Source organism: Lampetra fluviatilis, unplaced genomic scaffold, assembly GCF_964198595.1.
Source record: "Lampetra fluviatilis unplaced genomic scaffold, kcLamFluv1.1 SCAFFOLD_254, whole genome shotgun sequence".
Taxonomy (NCBI): Eukaryota; Metazoa; Chordata; class Hyperoartia; order Petromyzontiformes; family Petromyzontidae; genus Lampetra; species Lampetra fluviatilis.
Genome location: NW_027620876.1, coordinates 65001 through 82500, shown reverse-complemented (window position 1 = coordinate 82500; position 17500 = coordinate 65001). Strand labels below are relative to the sequence as shown.

The window sequence follows — 17500 nt, the reverse complement described above, 5'->3', positions numbered from 1 at the left end:
GAGAAACGATGCCCCGTAACGCACATGAGAGCAATCCGGGCCAATTTCTCCCGTTTGATGGGGTCTATGTGTAAAAATTTTGACTTTTTTGAGTGCACGTGCAAATCTGCTGAAAAAGCCTGTGGAAGTTTCACGGCGTTCGTACGATATTTGGCGACGCAAAAATGAGCGATTTCCCAGCTCGATGGAATTCGGCGCGAGAGAAACGATGCCCCGTAACGCACATGAGAGCAATCCCGGCCAATTTCTCCCGTTTGATGGGGTCTATGTGTACAAATTTTGACTTTTTTGAGTGCACGTGCAAATCTGCTGAAAAAGCCTGTGGAAGTTTCACGGCGTTCGTACGATATTTGGCGACGCAAAAATGAGCGATTTCCCAGCTCGATGGAATTCGGAGCGAGAGAAACGATGCCCCGTAACGCACATGAGAGCAATCCCGGCCAATTTCTCCCGTTTGATGGGGTCTATGTGTACAAATTTTGACTTTTTTGAGTGCACGTGCCAATCTGCTGGAAAAGCCTGTGGAAGTTTCACGGCGTTCGTACGATATTTGGCGACGCAAAAATGAGCGATTTCCCAGCTCGATGGAATTCGGCGCGACAGAAACGATGCCCCGTAACGCACATGAGAGCAATCCGGGCCAATTTCTCCCGTTTGATGGGGTCTATGTGTAAAAATTTTGACTTTTTTGAGTGCAGGTGCAAATCTGCTGGAAAAGCCTGTGGAAGTTTCACGGCGTTCGTACGATATTTGGCGACGCAAAAATGAGCGATTTCCAAGCTCGATGGAATTCGGAGCGAGAGAAACGATGCCCCGTAACGCACATGAGAGCAATCCGGGCCAATTTCTCCCGTTTGATGGGGTCTATGTGTAAAAATTTTGACTTTTTTGAGTGCAGGTGCAAATCTGCTGAAAAAGCCTGTGGAAGTTTCACGGCGTTCGTACGATATTTGGCGACGCAAAAATGAGCGATTTCCCAGCTCGAGAGAATTCGGCGCGAGAGAAACGATGCCCCGTAACGCACATGAGAGCAATCCGGGCCAATTTCTCCCGTTTGATGGGGTCTATGTGTAAAAATTTTGACTTTTTTGAGTGCACGTGCAAATCTGCTGGAAAAGCCTGTGGAAGTTTCACGGCGTTCGTACGATATTTGGCGACGCAAAAATGAGCGATTTCCCAGCTCGATGGAATTCGGCGCGAGAGAAACGATGCCCCGTAACGCACATGAGAGCAATCCCGGCCAATTTCTCCCGTTTGATGGGGTCTATGTGTACAAATTTTGACTTTTTTGAGTGCACGTGCAAATCTGCTGAAAAAGCCTGTGGAAGTTTCACGGCGTTCGTACGATATTTGGCGACGCAAAAATGAGCGATTTCCCAGCTCGATGGAATTCGGAGCGAGAGAAACGATGCCCCGTAACGCACATGAGAGCAATCCCGGCCAATTTCTCCCGTTTGATGGGGTCTATGTGTACAAATTTTGACTTTTTTGAGTGCAGGTGCAAATCTGCTGAAAAAGCCTGTGGAAGTTTCACGGCGTTCGTACGATATTTGGCGACGCAAAAATGAGCGATTTCCCAGCTCGAGAGAATTCGGCGCGAGAGAAACGATGCCCCGTAACGCACATGAGAGCAATCCGGGCCAATTTCTCCCGTTTGATGGGGTCTATGTGTAAAAATTTTGACTTTTTTGAGTGCAGGTGCAAATCTGCTGGAAAAGCCTGTGGAAGTTTCACGGCGTTCGTACGATATTTGGCGACGCAAAAATGAGCGATTTCCAAGCTCGATGGAATTCGGAGCGAGAGAAACGATGCCCCGTAACGCACATGAGAGCAATCCGGGCCAATTTCTCCCGTTTGATGGGGTCTATGTGTAAAAATTTTGACTTTTTTGAGTGCAGGTGCAAATCTGCTGGAAAAGCCTGTGGAAGTTTCACGGCGTTCGTACGATATTTGGCGACGCAAAAATGAGCGATTTCCCAGCTCGATGGAATTCGGCGCGAGAGAAACGATGCCCCGTAACGCACATGAGAGCAATCCCGGCCAATTTCTCCCGTTTGATGGGGTCTATGTGTAAAAATTTTGACTTTTTTGAGTGCACGTGCAAATCTGCTGAAAAAGCCTGTGGAAGTTTCACGGCGTTCGTACGATATTTGGCGACGCAAAAATGAGCGATTTCCCAGCTCGATGGAATTCGGAGCGAGAGAAACGATGCCCCGTAACGCACATGAGAGCAATCCCGGCCAATTTCTCCCGTTTGATGGGGTCTATGTGTACAAATTTTGACTTTTTTGAGTGCACGTGCAAATCTGCTGAAAAAGCCTGTGGAAGTTTCACGGCGTTCGTACGATATTTGGCGACGCAAAAATGAGCGATTTCCCAGCTCGAGAGAATTCGGCGCGAGAGAAACGATGCCCCGTAACGCACATGAGAGCAATCCGGGCCAATTTCTCCCGTTTGATGGGGTCTATGTGTAAAAATTTTGACTTTTTTGAGTGCACGTGCAAATCTGCTGAAAAAGCCTGTGGAAGTTTCACGGCGTTCGTACGATATTTGGCGACGCAAAAATGAGCGATTTCCCAGCTCGATGGAATTCGGCGCGAGAGAAACGATGCCCCGTAACGCACATGAGAGCAATCCGGGCCAATTTCTCCCGTTTGATGGGGTCTATGTGTAAAAATTTTGACTTTTTTGAGTGCAGGTGCAAATCTGCTGAAAAAGCCTGTGGAAGTTTCACGGCGTTCGTACGATATTTGGCGACGCAAAAATGAGCGATTTCCCAGCTCGAGAGAATTCGGCGCGAGAGAAACGATGCCCCGTAACGCACATGAGAGCAATCCGGGCCAATTTCTCCCGTTTGATGGGGTCTATGTGTAAAAATTTTGACTTTTTTGAGTGCAGGTGCAAATCTGCTGGAAAAGCCTGTGGAAGTTTCACGGCGTTCGTACGATATTTGGCGACGCAAAAATGAGCGATTTCCCAGCTCGATGGAATTCGGCGCGAGAGAAACGATGCCCCGTAACGCACATGAGAGCAATCCGGGCCAATTTCTCCCGTTTGATGGGGTCTATGTGTACAAATTTTGACTTTTTTGAGTGCACGTGCAAATCTGCTGAAAAAGCCTGTGGAAGTTTCACGGCGTTCGTACGATATTTGGCGACGCAAAAATGAGCGATTTCCCAGCTCGATGGAATTCGGAGCGAGAGAAACGATGCCCCGTAACGCACATGAGAGCAATCCCGGCCAATTTCTCCCGTTTGATGGGGTCTATGTGTACAAATTTTGACTTTTTTGAGTGCACGTGCCAATCTGCTGGAAAAGCCTGTGGAAGTTTCACGGCGTTCGTACGATATTTGGCGACGCAAAAATGAGCGATTTCCCAGCTCGATGGAATTCGGCGCGACAGAAACGATGCCCCGTAACGCACATGAGAGCAATCCGGGCCAATTTCTCCCGTTTGATGGGGTCTATGTGTAAAAATTTTGACTTTTTTGAGTGCAGGTGCAAATCTGCTGGAAAAGCCTGTGGAAGTTTCACGGCGTTCGTACGATATTTGGCGACGCAAAAATGAGCGATTTCCAAGCTCGATGGAATTCGGAGCGAGAGAAACGATGCCCCGTAACGCACATGAGAGCAATCCGGGCCAATTTCTCCCGTTTGATGGGGTCTATGTGTAAAAATTTTGACTTTTTGGAGTGCAGGTGCAAATCTGCTGAAAAAGCCTGTGGAAGTTTCACGGCGTTCGTACGATATTTGGCGACGCAAAAATGAGCGATTTCCCAGCTCGAGAGAATTCGGCGCGAGAGAAACGATGCCCCGTAACGCACATGAGAGCAATCCGGGCCAATTTCTCCCGTTTGATGGGGTCTATGTGTAAAAATTTTGACTTTTTTGAGTGCACGTGCAAATCTGCTGGAAAAGCCTGTGGAAGTTTCACGGCGTTCGTACGATATTTGGCGACGCAAAAATGAGCGATTTCCCAGCTCGATGGAATTCGGCGCGAGAGAAACGATGCCCCGTAACGCACATGAGAGCAATCCCGGCCAATTTCTCCCGTTTGATGGGGTCTATGTGTAAAAATTTTGACTTTTTTGAGTGCACGTGCAAATCTGCTGAAAAAGCCTGTGGAAGTTTCACGGCGTTCGTACGATATTTGGCGACGCAAAAATGAGCGATTTCCCAGCTCGATGGAATTCGGAGCGAGAGAAACGATGCCCCGTAACGCACATGAGAGCAATCCCGGCCAATTTCTCCCGTTTGATGGGGTCTATGTGTACAAATTTTGACTTTTTTGAGTGCACGTGCAAATCTGCTGAAAAAGCCTGTGGAAGTTTCACGGCGTTCGTACGATATTTGGCGACGCAAAAATGAGCGATTTCCCAGCTCGAGAGAATTCGGCGCGAGAGAAACGATGCCCCGTAACGCACATGAGAGCAATCCGGGCCAATTTCTCCCGTTTGATGGGGTCTATGTGTAAAAATTTTGACTTTTTTGAGTGCACGTGCAAATCTGCTGAAAAAGCCTGTGGAAGTTTCACGGCGTTCGTACGATATTTGGCGACGCAAAAATGAGCGATTTCCCAGCTCGATGGAATTCGGCGCGAGAGAAACGATGCCCCGTAACGCACATGAGAGCAATCCGGGCCAATTTCTCCCGTTTGATGGGGTCTATGTGTAAAAATTTTGACTTTTTTGAGTGCAGGTGCAAATCTGCTGAAAAAGCCTGTGGAAGTTTCACGGCGTTCGTACGATATTTGGCGACGCAAAAATGAGCGATTTCCCAGCTCGAGAGAATTCGGCGCGAGAGAAACGATGCCCCGTAACGCACATGAGAGCAATCCGGGCCAATTTCTCCCGTTTGATGGGGTCTATGTGTAAAAATTTTGACTTTTTTGAGTGCAGGTGCAAATCTGCTGGAAAAGCCTGTGGAAGTTTCACGGCGTTCGTACGATATTTGGCGACGCAAAAATGAGCGATTTCCCAGCTCGATGGAATTCGGAGCGAGAGAAACGATGCCCCGTAACGCACATGAGAGCAATCCCGGCCAATTTCTCCCGTTTGATGGGGTCTATGTGTACAAATTTTGACTTTTTTGAGTGCACGTGCCAATCTGCTGGAAAAGCCTGTGGAAGTTTCACGGCGTTCGTACGATATTTGGCGACGCAAAAATGAGCGATTTCCCAGCTCGATGGAATTCGGCGCGAGAGAAACGATGCCCCGTAACGCACATGAGAGCAATCCCGGCCAATTTCTCCCGTTTGATGGGGTCTATGTGTAAAAATTTTGACTTTTTTGAGTGCACGTGCAAATCTGCTGAAAAAGCCTGTGGAAGTTTCACGGCGTTCGTACGATATTTGGCGACGCAAAAATGAGCGATTTCCCAGCTCGATGGAATTCGGAGCGAGAGAAACGATGCCCCGTAACGCACATGAGAGCAATCCCGGCCAATTTCTCCCGTTTGATGGGGTCTATGTGTAAAAATTTTGACTTTTTTGAGTGCACGTGCAAATCTGCTGAAAAAGCCTGTGGAAGTTTCACGGCGTTCGTACGATATTTGGCGACGCAAAAATGAGCGATTTCCCAGCTCGAGAGAATTCGGCGCGAGAGAAACGATGCCCCGTAACGCACATGAGAGCAATCCGGGCCAATTTCTCCCGTTTGATGGGGTCTATGTGTAAAAATTTTGACTTTTTTGAGTGCACGTGCAAATCTGCTGGAAAAGCCTGTGGAAGTTTCACGGCGTTCGTACGATATTTGGCGACGCAAAAATGAGCGATTTCCCAGCTCGATGGAATTCGGCGCGACAGAAACGATGCCCCGTAACGCACATGAGAGCAATCCGGGCCAATTTCTCCCGTTTGATGGGGTCTATGTGTAAAAATTTTGACTTTTTTGAGTGCAGGTGCAAATCTGCTGAAAAAGCCTGTGGAAGTTTCACGGCGTTCGTACGATATTTGGCGACGCAAAAATGAGCGATTTCCCAGCTCGAGAGAATTCGGCGCGAGAGAAACGATGCCCCGTAACGCACATGAGAGCAATCCGGGCCAATTTCTCCCGTTTGATGGGGTCTATGTGTACAAATTTTGACTTTTTTGAGTGCACGTGCAAATCTGCTGAAAAAGCCTGTGGAAGTTTCACGGCGTTCGTACGATATTTGGCGACGCAAAAATGAGCGATTTCCCAGCTCGATGGAATTCGGCGCGAGAGAAACGATGCCCCGTAACGCACATGAGAGCAATCCGGGCCAATTTCTCCCGTTTGATGGGGTCTATGTGTAAAAATTTTGACTTTTTTGAGTGCAGGTGCAAATCTGCTGAAAAAGCCTGTGGAAGTTTCACGGCGTTCGTACGATATTTGGCGACGCAAAAATGAGCGATTTCCCAGCTCGAGAGAATTCGGCGCGAGAGAAACGATGCCCCGTAACGCACATGAGAGCAATCCGGGCCAATTTCTCCCGTTTGATGGGGTCTATGTGTAAAAATTTTGACTTTTTTGAGTGCAGGTGCAAATCTGCTGGAAAAGCCTGTGGAAGTTTCACGGCGTTCGTACGATATTTGGCGACGCAAAAATGAGCGATTTCCCAGCTCGATGGAATTCGGAGCGAGAGAAACGATGCCCCGTAACGCACATGAGAGCAATCCCGGCCAATTTCTCCCGTTTGATGGGGTCTATGTGTACAAATTTTGACTTTTTTGAGTGCACGTGCCAATCTGCTGGAAAAGCCTGTGGAAGTTTCACGGCGTTCGTACGATATTTGGCGACGCAAAAATGAGCGATTTCCCAGCTCGATGGAATTCGGCGCGAGAGAAACGATGCCCCGTAACGCACATGAGAGCAATCCCGGCCAATTTCTCCCGTTTGATGGGGTCTATGTGTAAAAATTTTGACTTTTTTGAGTGCACGTGCAAATCTGCTGAAAAAGCCTGTGGAAGTTTCACGGCGTTCGTACGATATTTGGCGACGCAAAAATGAGCGATTTCCCAGCTCGATGGAATTCGGAGCGAGAGAAACGATGCCCCGTAACGCACATGAGAGCAATCCCGGCCAATTTCTCCCGTTTGATGGGGTCTATGTGTAAAAATTTTGACTTTTTTGAGTGCACGTGCAAATCTGCTGGAAAAGCCTGTGGAAGTTTCACGGCGTTCGTACGATATTTGGCGACGCAAAAATGAGCGATTTCCCAGCTCGATGGAATTCGGCGCGACAGAAACGATGCCCCGTAACGCACATGAGAGCAATCCGGGCCAATTTCTCCCGTTTGATGGGGTCTATGTGTAAAAATTTTGACTTTTTTGAGTGCACGTGCAAATCTGCTGAAAAAGCCTGTGGAAGTTTCACGGCGTTCGTACGATATTTGGCGACGCAAAAATGAGCGATTTCCCAGCTCGAGAGAATTCGGCGCGAGAGAAACGATGCCCCGTAACGCACATGAGAGCAATCCGGTCCAATTTCTCCCGTTTGATGGGGTCTATGTGTAAAAATTTTGACTTTTTTGAGTGCACGTGCAAATCTGCTGAAAAAGCCTGTGGAAGTTTCACGGCGTTCGTACGATATTTGGCGACGCAAAAATGAGCGATTTCCCAGCTCGATGGAATTCGGCGCGAGAGAAACGATGCCCCGTAACGCACATGAGAGCAATCCCGGCCAATTTCTCCCGTTTGATGGGGTCTATGTGTAAAAATTTTGACTTTTTTGAGTGCACGTGCAAATCTGCTGGAAAAGCCTGTGGAAGTTTCACGGCGTTCGTACGATATTTGGCGACGCAAAAATGAGCGATTTCCCAGCTCGATGGAATTCGGCGCGACAGAAACGATGCCCCGTAACGCACATGAGAGCAATCCGGGCCAATTTCTCCCGTTTGATGGGGTCTATGTGTAAAAATTTTGACTTTTTTGAGTGCACGTGCAAATCTGCTGAAAAAGCCTGTGGAAGTTTCACGGCGTTCGTACGATATTTGGCGACGCAAAAATGAGCGATTTCCCAGCTCGAGAGAATTCGGCGCGAGAGAAACGATGCCCCGTAACGCACATGAGAGCAATCCGGGCCAATTTCTCCCGTTTGATGGGGTCTATGTGTACAAATTTTGACTTTTTTGAGTGCACGTGCAAATCTGCTGAAAAAGCCTGTGGAAGTTTCACGGCGTTCGTACGATATTTGGCGACGCAAAAATGAGCGATTTCCCAGCTCGATGGAATTCGGCGCGACAGAAACGATGCCCCGTAACGCACATGAGAGCAATCCGGGCCAATTTCTCCCGTTTGATGGGGTCTATGTGTAAAAATTTTGACTTTTTTGAGTGCACGTGCAAATCTGCTGAAAAAGCCTGTGGAAGTTTCACGGCGTTCGTACGATATTTGGCGACGCAAAAATGAGCGATTTCCCAGCTCGAGAGAATTCGGCGCGAGAGAAACGATGCCCCGTAACGCACATGAGAGCAATCCGGGCCAATTTCTCCCGTTTGATGGGGTCTATGTGTAAAAATTTTGACTTTTTTGAGTGCAGGTGCAAATCTGCTGAAAAAGCCTGTGGAAGTTTCACGGCGTTCGTACGATATTTGGCGACGCAAAAATGAGCGATTTCCCAGCTCGATGGAATTCGGCGCGAGAGAAACGATGCCCCGTAACGCACATGAGAGCAATCCGGGCCAATTTCTCCCGTTTGATGGGGTCTATGTGTAAAAATTTTGACTTTTTTGAGTGCACGTGCAAATCTGCTGAAAAAGCCTGTGGAAGTTTCACGGCGTTCGTACGATATTTGGCGACGCAAAAATGAGCGATTTCCCAGCTCGAGAGAATTCGGCGCGAGAGAAACGATGCCCCGTAACGCACATGAGAGCAATCCGGGCCAATTTCTCCCGTTTGATGGGGTCTATGTGTAAAAATTTTGACTTTTTTGAGTGCAGGTGCAAATCTGCTGGAAAAGCCTGTGGAAGTTTCACGGCGTTCGTACGATATTTGGCGACGCAAAAATGAGCGATTTCCCAGCTCGATGGAATTCGGCGCGAGAGAAACGATGCCCCGTAACGCACATGAGAGCAATCCCGGCCAATTTCTCCCGTTTGATGGGGTCTATGTGTAAAAATTTTGACTTTTTTGAGTGCACGTGCAAATCTGCTGAAAAAGCCTGTGGAAGTTTCACGGCGTTCGTACGATATTTGGCGACGCAAAAATGAGCGATTTCCCAGCTCGATGGAATTCGGAGCGAGAGAAACGATGCCCCGTAACGCACATGAGAGCAATCCCGGCCAATTTCTCCCGTTTGATGGGGTCTATGTGTACAAATTTTGACTTTTTTGAGTGCACGTGCAAATCTGCTGAAAAAGCCTGTGGAAGTTTCACGGCGTTCGTACGATATTTGGCGACGCAAAAATGAGCGATTTCCCAGCTCGAGAGAATTCGGCGCGAGAGAAACGATGCCCCGTAACGCACATGAGAGCAATCCGGGCCAATTTCTCCCGTTTGATGGGGTCTATGTGTAAAAATTTTGACTTTTTTGAGTGCACGTGCAAATCTGCTGAAAAAGCCTGTGGAAGTTTCACGGCGTTCGTACGATATTTGGCGACGCAAAAATGAGCGATTTCCCAGCTCGATGGAATTCGGCGCGAGAGAAACGATGCCCCGTAACGCACATGAGAGCAATCCGGGCCAATTTCTCCCGTTTGATGGGGTCTATGTGTAAAAATTTTGACTTTTTTGAGTGCAGGTGCAAATCTGCTGAAAAAGCCTGTGGAAGTTTCACGGCGTTCGTACGATATTTGGCGACGCAAAAATGAGCGATTTCCCAGCTCGAGAGAATTCGGCGCGAGAGAAACGATGCCCCGTAACGCACATGAGAGCAATCCGGGCCAATTTCTCCCGTTTGATGGGGTCTATGTGTAAAAATTTTGACTTTTTTGAGTGCAGGTGCAAATCTGCTGGAAAAGCCTGTGGAAGTTTCACGGCGTTCGTACGATATTTGGCGACGCAAAAATGAGCGATTTCCCAGCTCGATGGAATTCGGCGCGAGAGAAACGATGCCCCGTAACGCACATGAGAGCAATCCGGGCCAATTTCTCCCGTTTGATGGGGTCTATGTGTACAAATTTTGACTTTTTTGAGTGCACGTGCAAATCTGCTGAAAAAGCCTGTGGAAGTTTCACGGCGTTCGTACGATATTTGGCGACGCAAAAATGAGCGATTTCCCAGCTCGATGGAATTCGGAGCGAGAGAAACGATGCCCCGTAACGCACATGAGAGCAATCCCGGCCAATTTCTCCCGTTTGATGGGGTCTATGTGTACAAATTTTGACTTTTTTGAGTGCACGTGCCAATCTGCTGGAAAAGCCTGTGGAAGTTTCACGGCGTTCGTACGATATTTGGCGACGCAAAAATGAGCGATTTCCCAGCTCGATGGAATTCGGCGCGACAGAAACGATGCCCCGTAACGCACATGAGAGCAATCCGGGCCAATTTCTCCCGTTTGATGGGGTCTATGTGTAAAAATTTTGACTTTTTTGAGTGCAGGTGCAAATCTGCTGGAAAAGCCTGTGGAAGTTTCACGGCGTTCGTACGATATTTGGCGACGCAAAAATGAGCGATTTCCAAGCTCGATGGAATTCGGAGCGAGAGAAACGATGCCCCGTAACGCACATGAGAGCAATCCGGGCCAATTTCTCCCGTTTGATGGGGTCTATGTGTAAAAATTTTGACTTTTTGGAGTGCAGGTGCAAATCTGCTGAAAAAGCCTGTGGAAGTTTCACGGCGTTCGTACGATATTTGGCGACGCAAAAATGAGCGATTTCCCAGCTCGAGAGAATTCGGCGCGAGAGAAACGATGCCCCGTAACGCACATGAGAGCAATCCGGGCCAATTTCTCCCGTTTGATGGGGTCTATGTGTAAAAATTTTGACTTTTTTGAGTGCACGTGCAAATCTGCTGGAAAAGCCTGTGGAAGTTTCACGGCGTTCGTACGATATTTGGCGACGCAAAAATGAGCGATTTCCCAGCTCGATGGAATTCGGCGCGAGAGAAACGATGCCCCGTAACGCACATGAGAGCAATCCCGGCCAATTTCTCCCGTTTGATGGGGTCTATGTGTAAAAATTTTGACTTTTTTGAGTGCACGTGCAAATCTGCTGAAAAAGCCTGTGGAAGTTTCACGGCGTTCGTACGATATTTGGCGACGCAAAAATGAGCGATTTCCCAGCTCGATGGAATTCGGAGCGAGAGAAACGATGCCCCGTAACGCACATGAGAGCAATCCCGGCCAATTTCTCCCGTTTGATGGGGTCTATGTGTACAAATGTTGACTTTTTTGAGTGCACGTGCAAATCTGCTGAAAAAGCCTGTGGAAGTTTCACGGCGTTCGTACGATATTTGGCGACGCAAAAATGAGCGATTTCCCAGCTCGAGAGAATTCGGCGCGAGAGAAACGATGCCCCGTAACGCACATAAGAGCAATCCGGGCCAATTTCTCCCGTTTGATGGGGTCTATGTGTAAAAATTTTGACTTTTTTGAGTGCACGTGCAAATCTGCTGAAAAAGCCTGTGGAAGTTTCACGGCGTTCGTACGATATTTGGCGACGCAAAAATGAGCGATTTCCCAGCTCGATGGAATTCGGCGCGAGAGAAACGATGCCCCGTAACGCACATGAGAGCAATCCGGGCCAATTTCTCCCGTTTGATGGGGTCTATGTGTAAAAATTTTGACTTTTTTGAGTGCAGGTGCAAATCTGCTGAAAAAGCCTGTGGAAGTTTCACGGCGTTCGTACGATATTTGGCGACGCAAAAATGAGCGATTTCCCAGCTCGAGAGAATTCGGCGCGAGAGAAACGATGCCCCGTAACGCACATGAGAGCAATCCGGGCCAATTTCTCCCGTTTGATGGGGTCTATGTGTAAAAATTTTGACTTTTTTGAGTGCAGGTGCAAATCTGCTGGAAAAGCCTGTGGAAGTTTCACGGCGTTCGTACGATATTTGGCGACGCAAAAATGAGCGATTTCCCAGCTCGATGGAATTCGGAGCGAGAGAAACGATGCCCCGTAACGCACATGAGAGCAATCCCGGCCAATTTCTCCCGTTTGATGGGGTCTATGTGTACAAATTTTGACTTTTTTGAGTGCACGTGCCAATCTGCTGGAAAAGCCTGTGGAAGTTTCACGGCGTTCGTACGATATTTGGCGACGCAAAAATGAGCGATTTCCCAGCTCGATGGAATTCGGCGCGAGAGAAACGATGCCCCGTAACGCACATGAGAGCAATCCCGGCCAATTTCTCCCGTTTGATGGGGTCTATGTGTAAAAATTTTGACTTTTTTGAGTGCACGTGCAAATCTGCTGAAAAAGCCTGTGGAAGTTTCACGGCGTTCGTACGATATTTGGCGACGCAAAAATGAGCGATTTCCCAGCTCGATGGAATTCGGAGCGAGAGAAACGATGCCCCGTAACGCACATGAGAGCAATCCCGGCCAATTTCTCCCGTTTGATGGGGTCTATGTGTAAAAATTTTGACTTTTTTGAGTGCACGTGCAAATCTGCTGAAAAAGCCTGTGGAAGTTTCACGGCGTTCGTACGATATTTGGCGACGCAAAAATGAGCGATTTCCCAGCTCGAGAGAATTCGGCGCGAGAGAAACGATGCCCCGTAACGCACATGAGAGCAATCCGGGCCAATTTCTCCCGTTTGATGGGGTCTATGTGTAAAAATTTTGACTTTTTTGAGTGCACGTGCAAATCTGCTGGAAAAGCCTGTGGAAGTTTCACGGCGTTCGTACGATATTTGGCGACGCAAAAATGAGCGATTTCCCAGCTCGATGGAATTCGGCGCGACAGAAACGATGCCCCGTAACGCACATGAGAGCAATCCGGGCCAATTTCTCCCGTTTGATGGGGTCTATGTGTAAAAATTTTGACTTTTTTGAGTGCAGGTGCAAATCTGCTGAAAAAGCCTGTGGAAGTTTCACGGCGTTCGTACGATATTTGGCGACGCAAAAATGAGCGATTTCCCAGCTCGAGAGAATTCGGCGCGAGAGAAACGATGCCCCGTAACGCACATGAGAGCAATCCGGGCCAATTTCTCCCGTTTGATGGGGTCTATGTGTACAAATTTTGACTTTTTTGAGTGCACGTGCAAATCTGCTGAAAAAGCCTGTGGAAGTTTCACGGCGTTCGTACGATATTTGGCGACGCAAAAATGAGCGATTTCCCAGCTCGATGGAATTCGGCGCGAGAGAAACGATGCCCCGTAACGCACATGAGAGCAATCCGGGCCAATTTCTCCCGTTTGATGGGGTCTATGTGTAAAAATTTTGACTTTTTTGAGTGCAGGTGCAAATCTGCTGAAAAAGCCTGTGGAAGTTTCACGGCGTTCGTACGATATTTGGCGACGCAAAAATGAGCGATTTCCCAGCTCGAGAGAATTCGGCGCGAGAGAAACGATGCCCCGTAACGCACATGAGAGCAATCCGGGCCAATTTCTCCCGTTTGATGGGGTCTATGTGTAAAAATTTTGACTTTTTTGAGTGCAGGTGCAAATCTGCTGGAAAAGCCTGTGGAAGTTTCACGGCGTTCGTACGATATTTGGCGACGCAAAAATGAGCGATTTCCCAGCTCGATGGAATTCGGAGCGAGAGAAACGATGCCCCGTAACGCACATGAGAGCAATCCCGGCCAATTTCTCCCGTTTGATGGGGTCTATGTGTACAAATTTTGACTTTTTTGAGTGCACGTGCCAATCTGCTGGAAAAGCCTGTGGAAGTTTCACGGCGTTCGTACGATATTTGGCGACGCAAAAATGAGCGATTTCCCAGCTCGATGGAATTCGGCGCGAGAGAAACGATGCCCCGTAACGCACATGAGAGCAATCCCGGCCAATTTCTCCCGTTTGATGGGGTCTATGTGTAAAAATTTTGACTTTTTTGAGTGCACGTGCAAATCTGCTGAAAAAGCCTGTGGAAGTTTCACGGCGTTCGTACGATATTTGGCGACGCAAAAATGAGCGATTTCCCAGCTCGATGGAATTCGGAGCGAGAGAAACGATGCCCCGTAACGCACATGAGAGCAATCCCGGCCAATTTCTCCCGTTTGATGGGGTCTATGTGTAAAAATTTTGACTTTTTTGAGTGCACGTGCAAATCTGCTGGAAAAGCCTGTGGAAGTTTCACGGCGTTCGTACGATATTTGGCGACGCAAAAATGAGCGATTTCCCAGCTCGATGGAATTCGGCGCGACAGAAACGATGCCCCGTAACGCACATGAGAGCAATCCGGGCCAATTTCTCCCGTTTGATGGGGTCTATGTGTAAAAATTTTGACTTTTTTGAGTGCACGTGCAAATCTGCTGAAAAAGCCTGTGGAAGTTTCACGGCGTTCGTACGATATTTGGCGACGCAAAAATGAGCGATTTCCCAGCTCGAGAGAATTCGGCGCGAGAGAAACGATGCCCCGTAACGCACATGAGAGCAATCCGGGCCAATTTCTCCCGTTTGATGGGGTCTATGTGTACAAATTTTGACTTTTTTGAGTGCACGTGCAAATCTGCTGAAAAAGCCTGTGGAAGTTTCACGGCGTTCGTACGATATTTGGCGACGCAAAAATGAGCGATTTCCCAGCTCGATGGAATTCGGCGCGAGAGAAACGATGCCCCGTAACGCACATGAGAGCAATCCCGGCCAATTTCTCCCGTTTGATGGGGTCTATGTGTAAAAATTTTGACTTTTTTGAGTGCACGTGCAAATCTGCTGGAAAAGCCTGTGGAAGTTTCACGGCGTTCGTACGATATTTGGCGACGCAAAAATGAGCGATTTCCCAGCTCGATGGAATTCGGCGCGACAGAAACGATGCCCCGTAACGCACATGAGAGCAATCCGGGCCAATTTCTCCCGTTTGATGGGGTCTATGTGTAAAAATTTTGACTTTTTTGAGTGCACGTGCAAATCTGCTGAAAAAGCCTGTGGAAGTTTCACGGCGTTCGTACGATATTTGGCGACGCAAAAATGAGCGATTTCCCAGCTCGAGAGAATTCGGCGCGAGAGAAACGATGCCCCGTAACGCACATGAGAGCAATCCGGGCCAATTTCTCCCGTTTGATGGGGTCTATGTGTACAAATTTTGACTTTTTTGAGTGCACGTGCAAATCTGCTGAAAAAGCCTGTGGAAGTTTCACGGCGTTCGTACGATATTTGGCGACGCAAAAATGAGCGATTTCCCAGCTCGATGGAATTCGGCGCGACAGAAACGATGCCCCGTAACGCACATGAGAGCAATCCGGGCCAATTTCTCCCGTTTGATGGGGTCTATGTGTAAAAATTTTGACTTTTTTGAGTGCACGTGCAAATCTGCTGAAAAAGCCTGTGGAAGTTTCACGGCGTTCGTACGATATTTGGCGACGCAAAAATGAGCGATTTCCCAGCTCGAGAGAATTCGGCGCGAGAGAAACGATGCCCCGTAACGCACATGAGAGCAATCCGGGCCAATTTCTCCCGTTTGATGGGGTCTATGTGTAAAAATTTTGACTTTTTTGAGTGCAGGTGCAAATCTGCTGAAAAAGCCTGTGGAAGTTTCACGGCGTTCGTACGATATTTGGCGACGCAAAAATGAGCGATTTCCCAGCTCGATGGAATTCGGCGCGAGAGAAACGATGCCCCGTAACGCACATGAGAGCAATCCGGGCCAATTTCTCCCGTTTGATGGGGTCTATGTGTAAAAATTTTGACTTTTTTGAGTGCACGTGCAAATCTGCTGAAAAAGCCTGTGGAAGTTTCACGGCGTTCGTACGATATTTGGCGACGCAAAAATGAGCGATTTCCCAGCTCGAGAGAATTCGGCGCGAGAGAAACGATGCCCCGTAACGCACATGAGAGCAATCCGGGCCAATTTCTCCCGTTTGATGGGGTCTATGTGTAAAAATTTTGACTTTTTTGAGTGCAGGTGCAAATCTGCTGGAAAAGCCTGTGGAAGTTTCATCCGACGAAAAAAGCACGTTCTCGAGAAAGCAGGAGAGCTAAGTCATTCACAAATTAGCTGGATTTGGCTTGTGGTTCGTTTCCCAAGTAACAGAGCGGCATCAACCTTTAAGTGCACGCCAGTACATCCCCGTGGGATACAGGGGGTCTCGGCGGACTTTGCTCGGGGGAAAAACGTCGAGGTGAGCCGCCTGGCCATGCTGTTCATGGGTCTCTCCTTTTTAAGTTTCGCCTGCCAATTTATTTTCTCTAGCGGTTTTATACACTAGCACTCGATGTTTTGGGAAAGGAATACAATTGTTCAAAAAACGTCTTCGCAATTCATGTCGTTAGATTGCTAATGAAAATTCGTAAAAAAACGTACACGCCATACATGTTCTTTGCTTCCCTCTCGATACAAGTGAAGGGGAAAAACAGCCTTAACGGTTGCTAAAAAAATCGCCCTTTACATATACATGGGTCGTCTTCCCCTCTCGACAACGGAGACAAGTAACCCACGCCAGGCACTGTCAGTAACTGCCATAGATCTGCTTTAAAATGCCCATTCGTCTTGCGTCGCTCACGTTCCCGGAGCTTTGGGTAATGTCTGAGGCCTATCCCCGCTAATTTCTACCGTTTGTCGGTAGCTGTCTGTAAAAATATAGCATACACCAAAACGAGAAAATATTTCCATCGCACCTGCACAAGTGTATGGACAATGGCAATCTTCATGCGATGCATAAGTGGTGTGTGTCAGCAGGTTTTGTTTCCCAAGTTTTCCGTGAATGAGCGAGTATCTTGAGCTGTGTGACTCAGCCCGAGGGAGCCTCTTCTCCTCCAGAGTGTGTGGGGAAGGCTGTCCCCTTGGGTTGGTGCTGCACGGGTTCGCTGCGCTGTTTGGTCTTGTGCCAAGGAAGGCTGCCAACTGTGCAAGAATTTTAGGGTTGGTTTCAATTGCCGTTGCCGGTCCATAGAGTAGCGAGCATTGTAAGGCCGCTCTAGAGGTTTGCAGGCATGTGGGGTCGACCCCTGCTCCTTCCCTCCCCACCCCACGTAGGGTGTGTGTGGTGCGCTTACAGCTGCCTCAAAGTGGCTGGCCTTGTGGGAAGCCCTGTGTTTTGTGAGCTTTCAGCACCGTCAGGTTGCCAAACGGGGGTAGCATACACGACAAAGCGAGGCCCCTCCTTGTGGTGGTTTGTGTTGTGTGAAGTCCGTGCCAAAAGGGTGTGTTTACATGGTGTGCGTGGGGGTCCTGTCCGTCCGAATTTGGACGCGTGTGGGGACTCTCCTCTGCCTGGGTGCATGCTTGCCTCAGGAGAGTGACTCCTGCCTGCCCTACTTGGGCAGGCTGGGGCCCGCAAACGCTGTGTGTGAGCCAGGCGAGCCTTTGGGCTGGGCGCCTGGTCACCATGGCGTGCTTTTGGCGAGTGGAGAGTCGAAAGCCGCCAGCTACCTGGTTGATCCTGCCAGTAGCATATGCTTGTCTCAAAGATTAAGCCATGCATGTCTGCGTGCAAACGGATGTTACAGTGAAACTGCGAATGGCTCATTAAATCAGTTATGGTTCCTTTGATCGCTCGACCGTTGC

The 17500-nt window shown here is 48.5% G+C and overlaps 1 non-coding gene across 1 annotated transcript in view; it reads left to right on the top strand.

Annotated features, from left to right (window-relative positions):
• Window positions 1–17362: 17362 nt before the first annotated feature.
• LOC144954466 (18S ribosomal RNA) overlaps window positions 17363–17500 on the top strand; it is a 1824-nt gene continuing 1686 nt past the window's right edge. The window contains exon 1 of the ribosomal RNA XR_013641202.1: window positions 17363–17500. This exon is cut by the window's right edge and continues 1686 nt beyond it. This is a non-coding gene — a ribosomal RNA (18S ribosomal RNA).